Below are 23,778 nucleotides of genomic sequence, written 5' to 3'. Positions count from 1 at the left end.
ATTTCAAATATTTAGGAAAAAATAAGTATAACAAAACCCATTGATGGGATTGTATATTTAACTTAATTTCTTCTTTTTTTCTTTATTGTATGTACTCTAAAAATTAAAATTAATTATTTAGAATTAAGAATAATTTGTGTACAAAATTAAACTTAAAACTAAATAATAATAGAATTTTTAAAAAGAATCTGCATGCATTTTATAAAGACATTTGTTGTAGTATTTATGAATTATCATTATAATCATTCATATTATTAGATATATATTTATTCGTTTTATTAGGCAATATAAAAAAGAAAAAAATTGAATTTATTGTATAAAAAAATAAATAGTCCATGTTTTAGATATATAATTATCATGTAAAATTAGGAGTTTGGACATAAAATGCTGACCTTAGAACTGATCTTAAAATTTAGAATTACATCACTAAGTTAACATTTTTAGTCTTATATGTATTATATATTTTTATATTTATAAGTGTAAAATTAAAATTTTATCAATATTATTGGACAATTCCTAATAGATCAAGTGTGAAAGTTTTGAATGGTGTGTGTAATTTTAAAATTTTATGGAAGAAAATGTAATTTTTTTTTAAGTTAATATTGCTTATTATTAAGTGGTTAATTACTATTTAATTTTTAAGAACTAGTCATCGTGTACATATAAACATTATAAAATTGAATTAAAATAATATTTTGTTTGAATATCTAGACAGTGGTTCTAATAATTAAATATTATAATCATAAATACAAAAACGTAATAATTATTTTGATTATATAAACATAGTTTTACTTGATAGAATTTAGTAATGTCAAAGTGTTGTGTGAAAAAATATGACCATAAAAATAAATTAATTTATAGTTTATTTTGAAAAGAAGTAAAGATGAGGGATCGATTAATTTTGTAATTTTATTAATTTTAATTTTTATTATATTTAATGTTATTTGTATTATATTAGAAGTTTATAAATTAATTTATTATTTATATTACGATAAAATATTTACATTTAAAAATTATAATGTGGTCAAATATGTTAAAATATTAAATGAAAATTGATTTTGATTTTTCACTCATTTGAAGATAAAAGTTATCTGATTTTTATTCTAGAAAATTGATTTTATTTAGTAGAATTTGTGGTAAATATTTATTAAAATAATTTCAAGCCAATTAATAATTCAATTTCAAATAGTTACTGATATATTAATAATTAATTATAACTAAATTTATAAAAGTTATCTAATTTTTTTATTTTGAAAAATCATAATTTTTTAACTATTATATATGGTAAAAAATTCATTGAAATATTTTCAAAGAAAATAATAACTCAATTTCAAGTAAAAATTTATCTTGAATTCTTGTAGTTTTATTTTAAATTTAAAAGTTTCTAAAATAAATAATTTAAAGAATATTTTGGCGCTATATTTTTTTTTTTATGGGTGAAAAGATCATCTTTCTTGGTTAGTCGGTGGTCTTATAAATTTTTCATTTATATTTGATTTTGTTCATGGTTTAAATGCAAAATGCTGACCTTAGCAAATAAATCTAAATTTTTAGCTTTGTCACTGATTTAATATTTTTATATATATTTTTGTACTTATAAAATAAAATGCAATCTACGTATGTGGAGTCAGATAAATATTATTTTTTTTTTTATAAACAAATTGGAATGATAAAAAGATAATGTCATTGTTATTTTTTTTCTACTAATTATTTTTTACATTGACACTGTATTATTTACTAAAAATAGCCTCTATCATGGAAGATGGAAAAACTAAAAAAAAATCAACAACATTAAAAGTATTCACCAATTCTGCATTTATTTTCTCTCAACCCCCACTCTCCCATTTAAAAAAACTACCTCAGCATTAAAAGTATTTTGGTCTTTTTAAAAAAAAACTACCTCAGCTAAATTATATGTAAAATTTAGTATTAATTTATATTTATATAAATTAAAATCACTAATTTTATTTAAAAAATAAATATATTTTATTATAATTATATCGTTTATAAATTTATTATAAACGTTTATAAAGAGAAAAAATCACGACTGAAATTCTTCTAAAAATAAAGTATAAAAGTAAAATAAATTTATAATTAATATAAAAATAAAGATGAGATGTACAAACTAATTTTGTCTATCTTATATTCCAGTAATGAATTTCTTTATATATTTGTACTTAACTCTTAATTATATTTTAGATTACAATTAGCATATTTTAATTTTATGTACCAACAATAATAATATTCAAAATAAAATTAATTGAAGTTAATATTGTTGTTTTAAATAGAAATTTAATAATATTTTATATTATTTGTATTTGAAAAAATTGTATTACTTCAAATCTTATAAATTTTATATTCACCTCAAGATACTTGGTAGTAATATAAAAATGTTCACGGATAAGTAATTTTATAATTAATTTATTTACATAGGTTAATTGAGATAAAATTATAATGGAATAGTTTAATAAATCAAAATTATAATAGGATACTTATTTAATAAATATTTAAGTACATTAGACAAATCAAAACAAATCAAAACAAGGGCAGGGCGATCGATGATGGAGAAATGGTGAAAAAGAATAATTTAATAAATAAAAAAATTACTAAATTATGTTAAAATAATAATTTACTAGTTTTAACAAAAATTGTATAAAATACAAAATTATTTTAAATTATAATTTATTAACTTTAATAAGCTTTAGTTATACATAAAAAGTAGAGGATAATATACTTACACGAAAATTTTAATTTAAAAATTCTTTATATTTTAAAATTTATTAATTAATAAGTAATATGTTACTTTTAGTTTGAAGACTTTAAACATTAAAAAATGCAATGTTATGAATTTAGTTTTAAATTAAAAATTTGTATGAAAAGTATATGGTGTTATATTGCTCTTACCCAAGATATTACTCTGACACCCTGCTAAAGTTTGGTAATTACATAAATAAATGCTGAGGGATTATGATCCGATTATGATCCATGAAAAATTAAATAAATATTTGACCAAGTTAATATAGTTATTTTGCAATTTTTAAAATTTTTTTGGCTGACATGAGTTTTTCCGGATCGAAAAATGGGTGATAGGATATCAGTGTAATGAAGTTGACATATTTTTATGGGTGTATGTATGCATAATTATGCAAAGATAAGAGTAATTAGTACAATTACACTATAGGTAAGGTGGTGTAAATGTAACTACCCTTAATTGTTAATGAAATAAAAATAAACATAGAATTGTACTTTTATGTGCCTACATTTGTTTGGTTATTAATTACGATTTTTTATATCATACTGAGTAGCGACCTAAAAAATGAAATATTATTCATTCTATGGACAAATTATATTGACGACGTCTAGGGTTAGGTTTAATTATACAAACGCATCTCACGGATATATTTCTTCCTTATAAATGTTTATGGATAAGTAATTTTATAATTAATTTATTTACATAGGTTAATTGAGATAAAATCATAATAGAATAATTTATCATATTTCATGTTACTTTTATTTTTAACAATTATACCTTTTTTCATATTATACTAAATTATTAAATTATGTGTAGTAATTTAATTAATTTATGTTCAAATTATTAGTTAGATTTCAACTTAGATGTATTATGATAATAGGATTCTAACAGTCTATACTTATATTATATTCTCATTAGTTATAATTTATTATATTTCAGAAATTATTATTTGTAATGAGAAAGTTACAACTATTTCATTTATCTTATAATTTCACAAATGAAATAATTAAATTTTATTTATCTTGTAACATCCAAAAGATTCACTTAAAGATCTCAACGAGCACTGGCTACATAAGTGTATTGGTTCTAATAGTTTAACCTATTCCATCAAGTATTAGACATGTCAAATTCTGTTCCTTGTTAATGATCTCCATCGATCAATTCTTCATTTTAGGTATTACTCGAGAACAATGCCAAATCATTCATCAGATCGAAATCTGAGCAGGCTCCTACATGAATATTATGGGAAAAAAGCTCTCATCAAGGACAAATACATAGCACATGACTCTTTGGTTGTCTACATCCTATTGCTCAAAACTATGTCGTCTCAGAAATAAATGTGGTTGCTGCTCTATTGTGCTTACTCTTCCAATTAATTAAAAAACACATGTTTTCTTCCGGAACAAATATTTTATTTTAGATGGTCAAATTATTTAAATTATCACAATTTGCTTTCTAAAATTTTGGAATTTCTCACTTTGTCATTCGATTTAGGGCCGTTCACTTGGGATTAGGATAAATAGCCTAATTCGATAAAAGCTTGTTTCTTGTTTACTTTGAGTATTGGGGCCTGGGCTTGTGGCCCAAGCGTGGCACTATTATTATTTGGACTCAATTAATGACCAACAGAGGGGGTATATTTATCAAGTCTAATTTCTAAATCTACCAATATGTGGGTATTATCTTATTCAAATTTAGACTCCTTAAATATTCATTGATATTATTTATATGTTTTACTCAAATTCTACCCGTATAATATTCATTGTGTTTTAAGTCATTCTATACCTAAAATAATTGGATCTGATATGACTCTTATGTTACATATTAAAATAGATGAATTATAATTTTCAAAATAAAAAATGAGAGAATTTTTATAAATATTAATATATCAATAACTATTTGAAATTGAATTATTAATTGGCTTGAAATTATTTTAATAAATATTTACCACATTCTACTAATAAAATCAATTTTTTAAAAATAAAATTAGAGAACTTTTATCTTCAAATGAATAAAAAATCAAAGTCAATTTTTATTAAATATTTTTACATATGTTAACCACATTATAATTTTTAAATGTAAAAAATTATTTTAATATAGTAATAAATTAATTTATAAATTTCTAATATAATACAAATAACATTAAATATAATAAAAATTAAAATTTATAAAATTAGAAAACTAATCTATCCCTCTCTTCTTTATTTCTATTCAAAATAAATTATAAATTTGTTAGTTTTTATGATCATACTTTTTCACACTTACACTTTGACATTACTAAATTTTATCAGATAGAACTATGTTTATATAATCTAAATAATTAATATGTTATTGTGTTATGATTATAATATTTAATTATTAGAACCACTATCTAGATATTCAATAGACAAAACACTCCCTATGTTCTCAAATAGGCAAAACACTCCCTATGTCTAATAAATTACATAGTAATTAACCACATAATAATAAGCAACATTAACTTAAAAATGACTTTCTTCAAAGAGTTCTACAAATACACACACCATTCAAACTTTCACACTGAATCCATTAGGATTTGTCCAAAAATATTGATAAAATTTTAATTCTACACTTATAAAAATAAAAATATAGTGTTAAATCCATTTTGACCCTTGTGATATAACAAAATATCGAAAATCTCCCATGAAATTTTTAATATAAAAAATCACCGCCTATGTTACGAATAAATAATCACACGGCCCCAATTTTTGTACGAAGAATTTTTTGAACTTTATTTTATATCATAGGGGAAGTATTTGGTACTTTAATTTTGCATATGGAGTTTTGTTAACATTCCTATTATTACAGGGGTGACTCTGAATTTTTTCCTAAAAATATAATAATATGAAATGATTATAATGATAATTCATAAATAATACAATAAATATAATTATAAAATACATTTAGATTTTTTAAAGTTCTATAATCATTTAATTTTAAGTTTAATTTAATTTTATTTTTTAGAGTACATAAAGTGAAAAAAAAATAGGTATATAGTCCCATCGTTGGATTAATAATATAATTATAAATTTAACAAAATTAATTAATACCTAGAATATAAATAAGATTATATCAGCATAATATTAAAGAAATTACGAATAATTAGAATCCATTCAAATCTACTCATAAAAATAATAAATCACCATTAAATCTACATATAATACAAAATAAGGACCAAATAACTTATCCACCTCAACATTTCAAATAATATAATATAATATGATTAAAGAAGATAATTGAGAAATGATTAATCTAAGGTTCATTATACTTATAACGCTTTTAAAAATGAGAATTGCACTTTTTTTCGAAAACAAAAAATTTTAATTTGACCCTCTTTGTTAAGGATTGGACAAAAAATATTGACGATAGCAAAAAAATTACACAAATTTTTAATTTTACCCCCTCAATCACATTTATATGTAATAATGTTTGTACTTATAAAAGAATATATGATAGTATTAACTCCATTGCATATACATAACCTATATTCATTCTAAGTACAAAAATATACATAAAAATATTCAATGACTGATGAAATTCAAGATTTATATAATTCTTATTTGCTAAGCCAACATTTTATGTCGAAATCATATCGAAAAAGGTAAAATGTAAATGGAGAATTTTGACAGAACATGTAAGTATAATTTCGAAACGTAATAATATACAAGTAAAATTATGTTTCATAATGTTTAATTTTTAAGACCACTGTCCAGCCAGATAAATATTCTTTTTGCCCATAATTTAATAAAAAAACTGAAAAACATGAAACAGCCGCAATACGACCTTACCTTAGATGGATCTCGCTGGTGCCACCTAAATGGCATTTGTTTAGCATCATGTGGGAAGGGCTACCGAGGGGGGACTCTTTTATCTTTTTTAATAAAAATTAGAGAACTTGTAATTTTAATAAGTATTTACCATAAATTCTAATAAACAAAATAAGAATTTTATCTTCAAATAAATTTAAAAATTAATTTTTATTTACTAATTGTACTACGAAACATCCAAAGCAAGGATATGTTCGTAATGTTTGGTTATATACATTAATAATAAACTCTGACCATATATTATAATTTTTTAATAAATTAAAATTTAATTTTAATATAAATAATAAATTAGTTTTTTTTTTAATTTTTTATGTTATTCAAAATCAAAATTTAAAGTAATAATATTAGCTTACATATAAAATTAGAAAACTAACTTATCCATCTAATATTTTTTCTATTAAAAATTAACACAAAGATATCATTTAATTATTAAAACTACTACCTAACAAATTATTACTTTTTAAATTATAAAATTTATTTATTATATACATGTAGAAATACCACAACAACTAGTGCAAAAGAATAACTACCCACATAATAAATTAACAAAATCAATTAAAAGGAAAATGACAAAACAAGAAACAACTAGTGCAAAAAATAACTACCCATATATAGACAACTAGTCTAACTAATTACTTTTTTTAGTACAGAAAGTGCACAAGAAAAAAAAGAAAATAATTATTTTGTTATTTTAACATTTAATATAATAAGCATGTAAATATTTTTTTTTTAAATCCTATCTTAAATTTAATTTTATTTAGAATACAAAAAATAAAAATAAATGTCATCGTCACATGATCCAAATATTTACATATAGAATTATTTTTGGCTTTTTTTATTATATATTTTCTACAAGCTACTGTGTTTTATCTAATAAGATTTTTGATCTCTAATGTTTACAAATTCTTACGGATTTGGTCAAATTTCAACCAAATCTATAAAAATTTATAAACATTAATGTTATGTACATGACGACTAGTCCATAAAAATTAACTAGTTATTATTATGAATAACAAAATCAATTAAAGAAATAGCTAATTTGCCATTAAAATTTTATTAACAAAATAAACTTGACATAATTAATGAATAAATTTTGGATTAACTTAAAAATAAAAAATTATATTTTCCTCCAAAAAGTTCTAAATTACACACACTGAAACTTTCATCGTTTTAGGCTTAACCCTTGTTTCGTTAGAAATTGATCAAAAAATATTGATGAAAAACTTATAAAAATAAAAATATAATAATATTAACATCATCCTATATATAAATATATGACATATCCCCAAAAAAAATAATTAAAAATATAATTAACTGACGTAATTCTAATTTTCTAGTATCAGTTATAAGACCATTATTTTATATCCTAACTCCTAACCCTACATGAGAATTATAAATACAATAAATTCAATTATAATTACAAATATAATAACCATATGGACTATTTATTTATTTTGTACAATAAATTCAATTATTTTTTTTATTGCCTAATAAAGTGAATAAATATCTATCTAATAATATGGAATAAAGGTAATTCATAAATGATATAACAAATATAATTATATAAGGCATGTAGATTCTTTAAAAGTCCTATTATACGACAACATTAAGAAACCAAAAATATGTAATTTTCCCTATAACATTGGTGTACAGAAAATAAAACAAAAAGGGACCATAAATATAATGTACCCTATATATAACAATATAATAGTATGAAAATATTATTAGTATAATAAATCATAAAATATTAATATAAATATAAACAATTTATGTACAATTAATTTAATTTTCTTATTCTAAGTACGCAAATAAATATTTTTTTATTTCTATAGTAAATTATACATAATATAAAAAAATATAATTGTATAATATAATATTCATGTAGACAATTTTTTTAAAAATAATTATTTTAAAATTCAGAAAGTACAAATAAGTGTCATGGTCACATGGTTCCAAATATTTACATATAAGATTAATTTTGACTTATTTAGCCATTGATGTGATTTTTGATCTTTAACGTTTATAAATTCTTACAAATTTGGTCAAATTTCAAACCAAACTTGTAAAAATTTATAAACATTAAAATTCAAAATCATTAAACCATAAATAATGACAACAAATACAATTATATATATATATATATATGTGTGTGTGTGTGTGTAAAACAAACCTATAGATAATTGATGTCTTACTACTTAACATATATACTGCATTAAAATATTTGGTCCACTTAATAGTTTTTCAAGTAATATGTAATTTCTAAATCATTAAATTCTTAATTAATCTTTAAATTAAATAATCAATTAAAATTTTAATTTGTAGCACTCCACTTCATTCCATCAATTTTAAAACATTTTTTTCCCACAACACGACAAATAAAATAAGAAATTTAATTAATAAGTGAAACAAATATAAAATAAATAAAATAATGGTGACTTTCTCATTATAAATAATTTTTAATATATAATAAATCATAAATAATTCTTATTATGCAATATAATTTGCTTATAAACCATTTCCATTGAATCCAATTACCATATAACATCCAAGTTAGAATTCAACTACTAACTTGATTTTACATAAATTAACTAATTACAAAGTTACTATACATAATTTAACAACCTATTATTGTAAGAAAAAGATATAATTGTCATCACAAAAAAGAAGAAATATAAAAAAAGACAAATACTATCTCCATTATCCTATGCAAATAAATTAAAAACTAAAAATTAATTATAAAATTATTTAACGACAGTCATAAATGAAGAAATATAATAACTAATCATTCACAAATTTATAATAAACACAATAACTTAGTATGCTTTTCATTTACAGTTATATATATTATTATATTATACTATAATAAAAGTGTGTAACGCCACTTATGTATTATTTCAGTTACATACCCTTTTAAATAAAAAAAGAGAGTGTATGAGGATGAGATTCTCACCTTTTTGGCTGGAAGGTTTTGTTCAACAACTGTATTCATCACCCGCCAATTCTTTGTTGTCAAAGAGTTGTACAAGCGAGGAGGAAGTTACTTCAACGTGAGTCCAAGCACTCAAGCAAGAACACAATCTCTACCACAGGAGCAGATTAACTTTACCAGAGTTCTACGATATATTAGTTGACTATTTATGCTGTGAAAAAAGAAAGTTCAAAATGGAGAACAACAACAGAGTTTCAACAGCAAAGAAGCAAATATGCAAGGTGGTAGAACACAAACGCTATTATTACTAGATAAATTAAAACAGAGCAACAAAAACAATGAAGAAATACGCTCCAATTACTCAAAAGTCCAAGAAAATGAGAACGCAGCAACACAAAACATTGGGGGACAAATGATAAAAATGATATGATAGTATATAAATAGCCACCTGCACCACGGAACACCAATACTAAAGCACTTCCGGGAACATCACCGTAGTCTTCTCACCACGTGTAGCAAATGTAACTGAAAGAAAATTATGTGATGAACTTCATTAAAAGAGTTTAAAAGAAACATGGAAGACAAAAAAGAAAGAAAAAGAAAGAACTATAAATTAGAGGGCTACACGACAAATTTGAAGAAGTTGCACATGCGACGAGTACCATAACATATGTTAGATGAGAAACCACAAGAGATTCTTTGAATTAAATACTATGTTCAGTGCAAAAGACAGTTCAAAGGATAATCGAGTTCTCTAGATTTAAATGCAGAACGTCCAGAAAACATCCATGCCACCACCACACCCGGATTTGCTAGTAGAAAAGTAAACCGGGAAAAGAAAAAAAAAATAAACTTGAATCAGTTATAGAATCTTCATGACAACTACATACCAAGTAGTTAAAGCCAAGAAGATCTAAGGACGTAAATTTGAAACCTTTTAATAACACAAACATGTAGAACATATTGCTTTCCTCTCTTTTTTCCCTCAGTTATCTACATCTAATAGTACCAACAAAGTACTTACAAAAGAAGAAAGAAGCAAGTATTGCCTACATAACAGAAAAGGTATGTTAAGAAGCCTGCCCTGTTATACTGCTCTGAGTTTCACAACATTCAAAGAAAATATGCAGATACTGATGCAAGAAGATGAGGCAATGCTCAAGTAGCACCTAATATGTTTTTTCTTTGTCAAAATGCAAAATCTGCAGCATTTACCTCAGGGGACTCCAAGTTTGAGTTTAATGTGAATAGGAGGTCTTTTGCTAATTTATTTTTCAGCATGCTTGCAAGTTTAGGGGTTAGTAAAGCTCTAAGGGCATCAGCTGCAGCTTGATTGTAGGGTGTCGGGATCTCCTCGTCAACCAAACCACTAAGCCTTGACAAGGCATGAGATGCTTTTACAGCATGTATTTTTTTTGCTATTTGACCGCTAGTTCCAACACCATGTGCATCTGTCTTATCCGATTCCTCTGCCGTCGAATCATATTGGAGCAACAATGGTATAAGGTACCTGAACAAACAAAAAGTGACCCTATAAAACCACAAGTTCCTAAAATGGACCTGGATTCAAACAAAATAATCCACCTGAGAAAGACCATAAAGCAGTTTGCAACAGTGGAGTGGTTTTTAAGATATAACAGGCACATGGCAGCTGATCCAGAGACCTTCAAGTTCACAATGTTCATAAACCATAAACTTCCACAGTGCCGTAGAATAATGAAATTTTGTCTTTCAAAGAATAGTCACCATAAAGTACCTTCAACACAATAGTTCCAAGATTTTGTTCAATTTTAAAATAAAAGTTGGACTCTCTTCGCAAGCAAATTGACTCGACAAAAGGTACCGAACAAATAAACATTAACTCTATGAACCCTCAAGTTTGTAAATGGACCTCGATTCAAGTAACAGACCACAAGAGAAAACTATAACATCAAGGTACGGCAGTTTTTTGAGAAACATCGGAGTGGTTTTTGTAAGATGTAACAGTCATGTGCCAGCTGATGCAGTGGCTTCAAAATTCATATTGTTCATAAAGCTTAAGTGTTCACACTTCATGTAGAAAAAGTACATTCTGCCATTCAAAGAATAGTCACCACAAAGCATCTTCAACACTAGAGTTCCGACATTTGTTCAATTTAAAAAAATAAAAATATGACCACCTTCACAAGCAAATAAGCTTTCTATACAAGCTCAGACAGACAGAGAAAATACCAGCAACAAAGTCATCCACATGAGCACAAAGAGCATTATAAATAGACCAATATGGGTAATTTCATTATTCAATATCCATATATGAGCTACGAAGAATTATATGGGCAAAAGAGTGAAAAGTAATGAACGAATAGAAGCTAAGTCACTGAGCAATATGTCACTTGGAGCCAGGTTAAGCGATAAATATAAAAGTACGTTCAAGAAATCCATAACAGAAACAGTAATGTTCTGCAAACTTCCAGAAACTAGAATCTCATGCTAGAAAACTGATGAAAGCATAATCATAACAATATAATGATCTATCTTACCACAGTACACCAGCCTTCAGAAGGGCATTTTGAATTTCAGAGGAGATAGAGAGGTGAGCAATGGTCTGCAGGGCAGCATCAATAGCAGCAGGAACAAGCTCAAGTTCAGTGCAATGAACAATGTCATCAACTAATCCTGAAAACTCGAGCATCTCAGTTCTCGCACTTCCAAACTGACTCAAAACTGAAAAGGTTCGCATTATGCTATCAACAATAGTAGCGGACGGTTCAGTGGCAGGAGTTGTTGGTTGGACCACACACATGCAACGGGAAAGGAGTGTTGCAAGAAGAGGTATTCCACCATCTCTCACAAGCTCTTCACCATTGAATGGTGAAGACTCGCACCTGAAAGTTAAATATGTGGAAATAGCATAAGCAAAAGTACATTCACAAAGTACATATCTAAAGAGGAATGATATGGAAATTAAAGGCAGATGATGAATTTACATCAACCAAACAAGCTCCGAGGATGCAACTAGAAGATGTGCTCGATCAGAGGAAAGAAAATTGTTATCATCCTTGTCCACTGTAATGGCACTTAAGAGCATAGGATATCCAGCATATTTGAATGGCATCAATACATTCCCATATCGCCTATATAGAATACACTGGCCCTTTAAGAGAAGCAACAACCTCCAAGTCTGGGGACCTTGCAATCCTTGCATAGTCACCTAAGGAAGAGGAATAAGAAAGCAGTAGATCACTAAAAAGAAAATATGAAACATGGAACTCAAATATGAAGAAATACAACCAATTAAAGAGGATTGCATTCCGGCCAAAGACATGCCTCATAAAAACCCTCATACGTAGGGTTCAACTTAGGAATTCTGTCCAACTTTGCTGATCATATCCCAAGAAGTTTACTGATTGCAGAATGAAATATTAGATGGAGGCAACAAAACCAAATGGAAACATAAGTAGACCAAACCTCATAGGAAAGCCCTATCATTTACATTTTCACTCTTCCGGAAAAGCCACTTAAATTTATATATTTAAATTTATTTCTTGGTCCACACCTTAAATTGAGGTAGTATCATATCTAAGAATTAAATATATATATATAGTCCCGTGTCCTTCCTAGTTCAAAGATATATTTAAAACCAATACTGATATCCATTTATGTGTAAAAAAGCATTTGGCTCATCTTGACAGCATAAATACCTTTAGAGCACTTTCTACCAGTCAAATAAACAGCTTAATTGTGAAAACGACGTCTAAACAAGTCGACTGATTCATTTGAAATAAGATCTGGCAGCTTATAAGATCCCTTGTCTATATGTTCTTTTTTTTTCTCAAGCTTAATCATATAGTCTCCGTTTTTAATGAGTAACGACAGATCCTCACACAGGATCAAGGAATTTGGCATACCTGCAAGCACTCATAAGCTTTCTGCACTGTCAGAAACTTCTCCCTCTCCTCAGGATTTTTGTTTGGATGATACTTCATTGCAAGTTTCCTATACTGTCTCTTGAGCTTTTCCTCATCAATATACTCAATCTACTTTGATATATTAGGTATCTCCTCAACTGACTCAAAACTTGGTTTCTTAGGGGCGTCGTCTCTGGATACTTCATCAATGGAAATCTCTAGTATCTTGCAAGCTTCTTCTTCAGAAAGGTCCACTGGCCTTCGAGTTAACTCTTCTATCCACATTACTAGCAATGATTGCAAAAACTCAACATGTTCAACAATAGCCAATTAGGAAATCTAATTTCATCACATAAGTTTCGAGTAATAACGATGACACCACATTTCATCTTTCAGCTCTGGATATGTCACTGGTGGCATTGGAGGATAGTCATATAAGGAATGACAATGCTGTGACAATTTCTGAGGGAAATCACCAAGATGCTGAAGAACCTAATCAAATAAAACTGAGAGTTAAATGCAGCACTTATTTGCATTGAGGATGACTCAAGTACCACCATGTTTTAGAATGTAAGTACTAAATGTTAACAAAAGATGCTTGGGGTGAAAGACAAGTAGCAAACTCCAGTTGCAGATTCAGGGCTACCTGACGGATCAGATTTTCTGCTCGCATCTTGTGTGTCCAAATAATCTCAGGAGTGTTAGAATCAGAAACCATTGCTGCGGCAAAAGCAACTGGGCCGCTACGTTCCAGTACATAAAGCCATGACTCAGGTAAGAGGCCGCCCAAAACACTTCATTTCGCCAAAGGTAGAGAAGAGGAAATTGCAGCTTCCTCACCACCATGAAAAGCTTGATAAACATGAGTCACTGAGAAGAGTTGGGCAATTGAAAGAAGATTAGAACCAGGGTAAAGCCAGAGCAAAATAAAATGCGCCTGTAATGTATAATCGGATCATTGCTTTTGGGTTCCTAGTAACTATAGCTTTCAGCAGAGCAGCAGCAGCATCAACAATAGTCGGTTCACCAGAAACAATGTGCATATTGATGGAGCCACCATCCAGCCACTGCATAGTTCAGCTTAAAAACAAAAGAAAAAATAACGAAAACATCTCAAACCTCTGTGGAAGGCAAAGAAAGGAACAAAAGTTACCCCACTTCCAAAGTGAAAGTGTTATAATATAATTACCATCACAAGAGAATATGAAAAGTTGCATCTTTAAAACACCAGGAGTTTAAGGATACAAGTACACGCGGATATCCTAAGTGCATATTACATGGAAACTATATCTTAGTTTAAAGAGGTGCAACAGTTCCAGTGACCCTTCTACAATTGTTTGCTCAATCAGTCTCCAATGTGCATCTCATGTGACGATAAGTACCGGACAACTGACTCCCATTTTAAATGGCTTGCAAGGCAACCGGTTTATTGTAGGATAAAGCTCTGATCCTATTGTAGGAATGCCAGTAAAATACTAAATTTCCAAGAGACCATTTCTGCGTGATACCAGAAGAGGATCACACATAAGAAAAGAAAACAAACCTAGAACATAACGAGACTGCAAGATCATATGATAACTGGAAGCGAGACACCATTGGAGGACACCTAATAGCTGCACTATGTATTGCAGCTTCTCTTGCAACACTCGACGATTCAGTATTAGCCATATCAGCAACATCTCCACAATAATATCCTAAAACAATAATAAGATCGAATAAACAGAATAAGCACTTTAATTTCAGATATTGATATTAAATAACTTCTCTAGATAGATCAACATAAATATCGATAGGAATTAAGCCAGTACAAGTGACTTACCAGGACTGAACCCCGAGTGATAAGCTCTTGGGAAGTGACAACAAATTCTCGAGCTTTTTGCACCAGTGGTCAAGAAAAACATTGATTTAAGAGAGTGACTTACAATGCAATCAAAGTTTAAATCATTAAAGATGCAGAACAACAAAAAGTAACACAGACCTAATATTAACAAATGATGGTATCTAATTGTATCTGTTGATTTTCAATGGATAAGAAAATCCCTAGCAGAATGCTAAGTCCTCAAAGGTACCTAAAAGATTTTTACAGTACTTATGTTCCATATATTCTTCTCATGATGTAATCTTTTTTCCATTTAAAACACCTTGCTGTGAGCTCATAATTCAATACCACCCAATATCTATTGTCGAGTATGGACTTTAATTTTACTCCTTCAACACTTCAAGTGCATAAAAAGATAAATGCAGGAGAGCACTAACACACCTAGCCCCTCAAAAGAATAGCTCGCACTACCAATGAACTAATGAATGGGTTCTGCATAAGAGTGTAGGGGACAAATGATAAAGATGATATGATAGCATATAAATAGTCACCTGCACCACGGAACACCAGCACTAAGAAGCACATCCAGGGACATCATCTGGTGTTCTCACCAAGTGTAGCAAATGTAACTGAAAGATATCTGATGAACTTCATTAAAGAGTTTAACAGAAGATGGAACACAAAAAAGGAATCTGATTTTATTTTCAATTATTAGTTAACAATGATTCCCAACCTCACATACCTGGATAAACCGCATTCATGGGCCAGTATAGATTAGAAGTGAAAAATTTATAATACTTGTCTATATGCACCATGGTAGGCTTCTTTAACTCATACATGCAAGCACATACATTTTCCTTTTAAGGGGCGGTCATGTAAGATGCACTACTGCTATATACAGTAAAACCTCTATAAATTAATAACCTTGGGACCATGAAATTTTATTAATTTAGAGAGATATTAATTTATCGATAAATTAATATTTTATTAATTAAAAGAGAGATTTTTTAAATTCAGCAAATTTAGTACATATGTATTGAAAATAAATGAATTCATATATGTTTCATTGATTATATTCATGCATCAATTAATTTTTTATAACTAATTAAATCTATTCATGTATAATATCAATTCATTATTTACAATTAACTATTATATTCATAGATAAATGTATCAATTCATTGGAATAACTTAAATATACATGTTTACATTAATTTGTTGCACTTAAATAACTATTATACCCAATTAAATATATTCATGCATGATGAATGAAACATATACTACATAAATCTTAATATGATAATAAAATAATTCATAACACCCAACCATGTCTTCTCATCTAAAATGCATCGCAAAATCATCCATGAATGATCAAATGTGTAAAGCATTAAGACTTCACATTTCAGTAAATTACCATAATATTTATAATTGTAATATTTATGAATTATTAATTTAGAGTTTTAATGGGACCTAATATTTATAAAGGAATTTTATAAAAAATATTATTTTATTATCTTATCGAATTTGATGATTTTTTACAAAGGCCCAAGTCGGGACCGGAAGATTTTATTATTTTAGAGAGTTTATTAATTTATAGAGTATTAATTTATAGAGGTTTTACTGTACTGAACTTGCACCCTCACCCTGCTGGGATGGCAATCTAAAGGGAATAATTCATTAAGATTAAAGAAAACTATAATAATATAGAATTTAAATATTGTTACAATAAATACAAGGCCAGAATCTATCTCCTCCTCCTCCCAACCAAAAATAGTAGTCACATAAGAAAAGGCATGCCAAAGTAGAGGATTTTACACACAAAATTTTCAGCACCAAGAAATGTGACAATTTTTTAATAAATCAATAAAGAAAAGAAAGGACTGCCGCAATGTCATTAAAGTTATTGCCTCCAACAGAATGAAATACTATGTGCACATAATCTCAAAACACAAACGCCGCAACACATTATGCAAATGCTAACTTATCATAACGAGGGTAAGAGGCCAATCACATCACAGCACTTCGTTTTGCCAAGTATAGAGGAGGACAATCAAGCTTCCACAAAATCTATGGATTTCAAAGTGTTAACATCCTCGATGCTAGCACAATACCCTTTTATCTCCTCACATCTACCTAGTCGGGACGGATTTCGCTTTTCTTTCTTTTCTTTGGCCACTAATGAATTTTTTTTCTTTTTTCTTCCCCTTTTGCTTTAGTCACGGCTTTTCTTTTCTTCCTTTGTTTTTGCCCGCGACTTGTGTTCTTTAGGCCGTTTTCCGGTCTTTTGACGCGAATGACAACACTTGTGGTGAAGGCACCCGGTTACTCAACCAAAAAACGTCGCATTCTGGCCTTTTGACGCGAATGACAACACTTGTGGTGAAGGCACCCGGTTACTCAACCAAAAGACGTTTTACCTAAAGTGCTTTGCATACTCATAGCTCCGGCCACCGTTTTACGTGAATAACAACATTTGTGATGAAGTTACCCAGTTACTAAGTGACCTAAACCAGCGGAGTAGATGTAATTTCCTTTTTCTTACTTTTCTTTCTTTCTTTTTTTTTTTTTTCTGGAAGGGGAAGGGCCTTTAAATTTTTCAAAATGGATGCATGTCCCATGTTAGGGATATAAGGATCAATCGGGTAGAGTTTTAGCAAACAAATATGATCTCACAAGAATCCTAAGATTTAGTAGAAGCAAAGAAATTCCAACTCTCTTTCAAAGCAATTCAAAATGCATGAAATTATGCCTCAACAACTCCACAGTTAATCAAAGCAACAATCACATAACGCTAGTGCACATTCATGTCTCAATCTTATGACTTCCTAAATCACATTTATTTGTCAAATTACTAAAAAATAATATAAACGGAAGTAGTTTGATAGTAACTGGCAAACGAAAACAAAACAAAAGTAGTTTGATAGGATAACAAAAGATGAACAAAAATTTAAAAAAAAGTTACCCTCTGGTTCCTATGTGTTAATTAACACTACATATATGTCATGGAATTCTTTACTTTTGAAATGGTTTTATCTCATTTGGAAGGTGAATTGGGCTGTTCAAATCAAAATTAGAATATGAGAAGTTTCATGTAATTTCAATTGAACCAAGAGTCTAATCCTAAAATGCTAAACAATTACAGACATCCCGACAACAAAATGTCTCACAGAGCTTGATATACCACAAAGAACACAATACACATCGTTTACTTGAATGAGATAACATAAAAGCACAACCAAATTAAACAAGATGAGAAACACCCACACCACAGTAGTAAAGTAATTGAAAACCACTAAAAAAGCATCCAACACTATTTATCAAAGGAACAAACTTGCCATAGATAAAAAGAAAATCACAACCCCATAATGTAGATGATAAATATCAAGAACTCAAGATAACAATGCAAACATATAAAGGAATGCTTGATGGATGAAATGAAGAGTGAAAGCCAAGAAAATGATCAACTTTTTACCACCATTATCACTTTGCAAAGACTTTCTAGTTTCTGTGTCATTGTTTTCAAAGACCGTCTTTGCCACCTCATACACCTTCCATTCGCATCCAGCATGCATGAAGACGTAAGACAAACAAATAATTTTGAAATTCCACAACCAAACTGCATGTTCACAAGAGGAATTAGTGTACTGTGCATCATTCGCCATTGTTGGATAAATAAATTACAAATAGAACTTACGTCTAAAGTCTTCATGAATCCTCAAGCTCTACCGCCTTCTTGGACCATTTCTCAAGCTTGGTTACCTATGTGGTCCAGAAACATTTTAACACAAAGGCGTTGATAATGCATTAGATATGGCAAATGTCTACACACACATATATATATATGAACAACCAATGCATTGCTTAAAAAGATTAGTTGTTAAGACGAAGCCTTAACCAACCATCAATCATGAACTTATAAGGGCATCATACATCTAAGAACAACATGAATCATTACATACACACAAACACAGCCAAAAGTGACACTCTTATAAACAAGACCGCCGTCCTTTGTTATATTGATCGCCAGCATGGTAAGTCCTCAAAGGTACCTAAAAGATATTGACAATACTTATGTTCCATTTATTCTCCTCCCAATGTCATTGTGCTACTAGTGCTTAACTTAATACCACCCAATCTCCATGCCCAAATATTATACTCCTTCAACCCTTGAACAACATTAAAAAGATAAACATAGGACGAGGACCAGCCCACCCATCCACTCAAAAGAATAGCTAGCACTACCAATGAACTAATGAATCGGTTCACATAAGTTTCAGATCTATTAACAAGTTGAATATTTTCGAGAAAAAAAAAATGAAAGTGTTTTGGGGGTAGCTGATCATAAATCAATCTTGAGTAGCATAATCATTCATGATACATGTACTCACAAAGCTCCACAACTCAGTAAATTACCAAATTAAACAATATTTGAGCAGAAGCTCATCAGCTTCAATATTACCCAAACTGACTAAATACAGGAATATCACGAACAGCGTCTACATAAGACCAAACTGTACAGAAAATCCTAATTTGAGGATTGTTCAAACAGCAGAAACAGCCTCTCACTCACAATATGGTATTAGATGATGAATGTATTCAACTTGGAAAGGAGACTGAACTGTTCGTGGTAATAACCAACAATGATAAACTGTGAAGGCCCTTAAAACCATCAGAAATTGAAGCTGGTTCTTGAATTAGAAGATAAAGAGGGATGAAAATTGGATTTGGACAGGTCAAGGGGACCAAACATCATAAAAGAAAAAGTGGCTTCCATTAAAACTTCATGTAATAGAATTCATCATTCAAAAAGAACTAGCATGGTTCTGAAAGTTAACTATTACAAGTCATAAGAAAAGCGGAAATCTCTGCTCACCAGATGCATACGAGATTATTTGCCTTTTCAATGGTGAAATATAATGAGCCCCTTGGAATGCAGCAGCGCGCAGTACATTGAGTGGTCTGAAATCAACGGAATATGCCTTCTGAAAGCCATCCAGAATTGCCATCATTGTCGAGTTTGCAGGTCTCCTGTCTGATTTATATCCTCTTAGCAATGACACCTGAGCAACCATGGAACGCTCATGATTTAGATAAATGTTCATGTCTTACAAATTGTCACATCTTAAGAGCTGGAATAACAAAGGAAGATTACGGGATAATTATACAGACACATACCCTCAGGTTTGGGTATTACGGATTAAACGAAAAAAAGAAAAAAAAAATGAGGGAAAGGCCTATGAAGCATGATAATAAAGATCTATGAAGCACTTTATTCTCCACAACACACCTAAATGAAAACCACAAACAAGATTATCTGTGAACATTACAGGTTTCATCACGGAAGGAGACAGCCGCAGAATTGTGCTTACCCTAGTATTTCTTTGTTAATGTCTCTGGCATTGTACCTTGTATATCCAAAACCAGTGTAATCCCAAACCTAGAAGAAGACATTCATCAAATTCAGATGTAAACTGTTCCAACAATCCTTAGCAACATTTTTCTAATTTTAAGTAGAAGAAAATTACTGACAATATGATATTATAATAGAGCAAGTTAAACACATTAGGATTGTCAAAGCAAAAATGAAATAAAAGAAGCACTAGAAAGCAAGATAAAGATGACATGTAAGATGGAGGGAGAAGGTATTTGCAAGCAAGGAAGTGAGAGCAAACTTAGGACATCAACAGAGAGTATTCCAGTATTCCTTCTTTATCTATCAATATATGAACAATGAGAAAATATTGGGCCAAGAAGGATTGTTCAAACAGCAGTAACATTTCGCAATACCATAATTCGAGGCCTCCTCCTCGCTCTGATCCCCCCTGCTTTTCTTGGTTTTCTTTACTCTGTTTTTTTGGGTGAGAAATGAACACAAGAAAAAAGAAATGAAGGGAGAGAGGGTTTCACCATGTGAGTGTCGGTGGGGTTTGATGATGGGGAGAAAACGGTGGTTTAAGGGTTTTTACCAGCGGGGTTTTCCTTTCTTGGATTTGTACCCACATCCGCAGCTGCTTCTCGCGCGGGTGCTGCCGTACCATCACATTCGAACCTTTGAGTCGGCCATACCACCATGAACTTCACCTGCTTTCTTTAACTGTTTTCCTCGAAGAAGTGAACAGAGGAGAAGGGAAATGGTGTGATGGTGGGGTTGGGTGAGGGTATTTTGGCGGTGGGAGGACGGAACTGCGGCGTCTCTCCTTCGCCGGCTTTGGCTTTCTTGGAGGGAGAAAATGAGGGGTATTGTTTGAGGTGTGAGAAGAAGAATTGCTAGAGGTGTGACGGCCTTCCTCGTACCTGCAACATCACCCACTTGCCTCATCTGCTTTTCCACATTCAGCAACATCTCAATTTTCGCCTCCAAATCTCCGCCTCCATTTTCCTACAAAATTAAACCAAAACATTCGACAAATCACAGCACGAGATACAAAATGGGTAAGCCAACAATAGCGTATAAGCTAATTGGAAATCAGGAACGCGCATTTGCTTACCATTTCGATCGAATAGATACGACCAATTGGGGAATTTTTCGTGCAATCAATGAAAAACAAAACCCTAGAGAGAGAGAGAGAGAGAAAGAGGAGAGAGTTGAAAGATGTTTTACCATGCGACCATCTTACCGCTAATAAACCTTTTACAAAATTATAAAATTTTTGTTATACATTTTGACCCCTGAATTATGTTTATTATAACAAAACTCCCCGTAAAAAAATAATTTAGTGTTGACAGAACAAAACACCCTTTTAACTTATTTTTATATTTTTTGTTTCACTTTTTAAGTATATTTAATTAAAAAATTTCTCTCAAAACTACTTTTAGTAATTTTAAATTTTTTACTCAAATTTTTATTTAAACAATAATGTTCAAAATGTATAGCTTTATATAAACTATATAATACATAAAAAAAAAATTTACAAGTTCAATATGAAAATATATTTTACAAAAAAAATTATTTACAAGCTCAATTTAATTTTATAAAAAAGTATATTATATAACTTATAATTTTTATATTAAATTACATGCATAAATATTTAAAATATAGTAGTTTGAATTATATAGGCCATACTATAAGAACCTTGCCCAAGATACAGCAATATTGTATGATAGGCTTAAGAAGAATCCATCATCACTCATAAAATATTTTTTTTGAGTAAAGGTAAGTTTCATTATGTAGAAATAGTACAGTACAACAGTGAATTGGTTACCCCTCGACAGGCCAAGGGATACGCCATAGTCTATAGAGAGCACATGTACTAATGGAATTAGAGAGATTTATACTCAAAATTCTCTGCCTAACATTGTCGGTAATGAAAGAAGCCAATACATTTGCCGTATGCTCAGTTTGTTGGAACCGTCTGCAGTTTCTTTCACGCCATAAGTGGTAAACGAATGATCCAAGTAACGCTCGGTATGCAGCATTGATGATATGCTTCCCTCTCCATTTTCTCGCTGCCCATTCCACATCCGTTGCCCATGCTCGATTGGGCCAGCCGAATCGAATAATTTCTCGTATTGCTGAAAGGCATCTTCTGCTGAAGCGGCATTGGAAGAATAAATGAGAATGTGTCTCAACTGCATCCTCATCACAAAGTATACATCCTCCCATGTGTGTGAGCCATGGTTTGTCCGTCGTTAGTAATTTTTCCTAAATATCCATCCATAAGATAAAAGTATGCGTGGAATCTTTAAACGAACCTGAAAGTAGTGAAGATCATCCTACTTTCGGTCTAGTCGGGCTGACAAGTCGGTAAAGAGCTTGGGCGGTGGGTCGCCCATCCAGAAAACGCCAAATGATTCTATCATCTCCTTCATGAATCTGAGGTAATGTATAGATAATTCGAAGGCATTCCAAATCTATGATGAGGGGCCAGTGCCATTAGCCCTCATCAATAACCGTATGGAGCTTGGTGGAATCGTCTAGCCCAAGTAATCTCGGTCCTTTTGGAAATCTAGTGATCAGGGGTCCAAGGTGATGCCATGGATCCTTCCAAAGAGAGAAGGTCCTACCATCACCAATATGAAACTCCACTATTGGTTGGATAAGTCTGCGTAGACGAAGTAGCTTTCTCCAACCCCACGATCCTCCCTTCTTGTTAACTGTCCAAATGGAATTATTTCGTAGTCATCGAAACTGTAGCCACTCAACCCAAATAGACGTTCGGTCACATCTAATGACATCACACAGTTTCATTGTCATTAGGGCTCGGTTGAGAATATCAATATCTTTAATTCTTAGCCCCCTTCCCCAACTGGTTTGCAAACACATCACTCATAAAAAATAATAAAATATTATGTAACTTATATATTTTATATTAAATTACATGCACAAATATTTAAAATATAGCATATCATCACTCATAAAATAATAAAATATTATATAACTTATATATTTTTTATAAATTACATGCACAAATATTTTTTATATTAAATTACATGCACAAATATTTAAAATATAGCATATCATCACTCATAAAATAATAAAATATTATAGATTAATTATATCAACAAAGTAGCATATTTTATAGTACGTATACATAAATGTTCAAAAT

The 23,778-nt window shown here is 29.8% G+C and overlaps 1 long non-coding RNA gene across 1 annotated transcript; it reads right to left on the bottom strand.

Moving 5' to 3' along the window:
- Positions 1–14,960: 14,960 nt before the first annotated feature.
- LOC105179808 (uncharacterized) lies at positions 14,961–18,802 on the bottom strand. The gene is made up of 4 exons (XR_016067935.1): positions 18,705–18,802; positions 15,784–15,861; positions 15,233–15,285; positions 14,961–15,107 (listed from the first exon to the last, which is right to left on the bottom strand). It is a non-coding gene; the product is annotated as an uncharacterized LOC105179808 (long non-coding RNA).
- Between the last annotated feature and the right edge of the window lie 4,976 nt (positions 18,803–23,778).

This window comes from Sesamum indicum, linkage group LG10 (assembly GCF_026168435.1).
Source record: "Sesamum indicum cultivar Baizhima isolate 11 linkage group LG10, ASM2616843v1, whole genome shotgun sequence".
In the NCBI taxonomy this organism is placed as follows: domain Eukaryota; kingdom Viridiplantae; phylum Streptophyta; class Magnoliopsida; order Lamiales; family Pedaliaceae; genus Sesamum; species Sesamum indicum.
The sequence above is the reverse complement of the archived record's forward strand: the minus strand, read 5'-3'. Positions and strand labels throughout refer to the sequence as shown.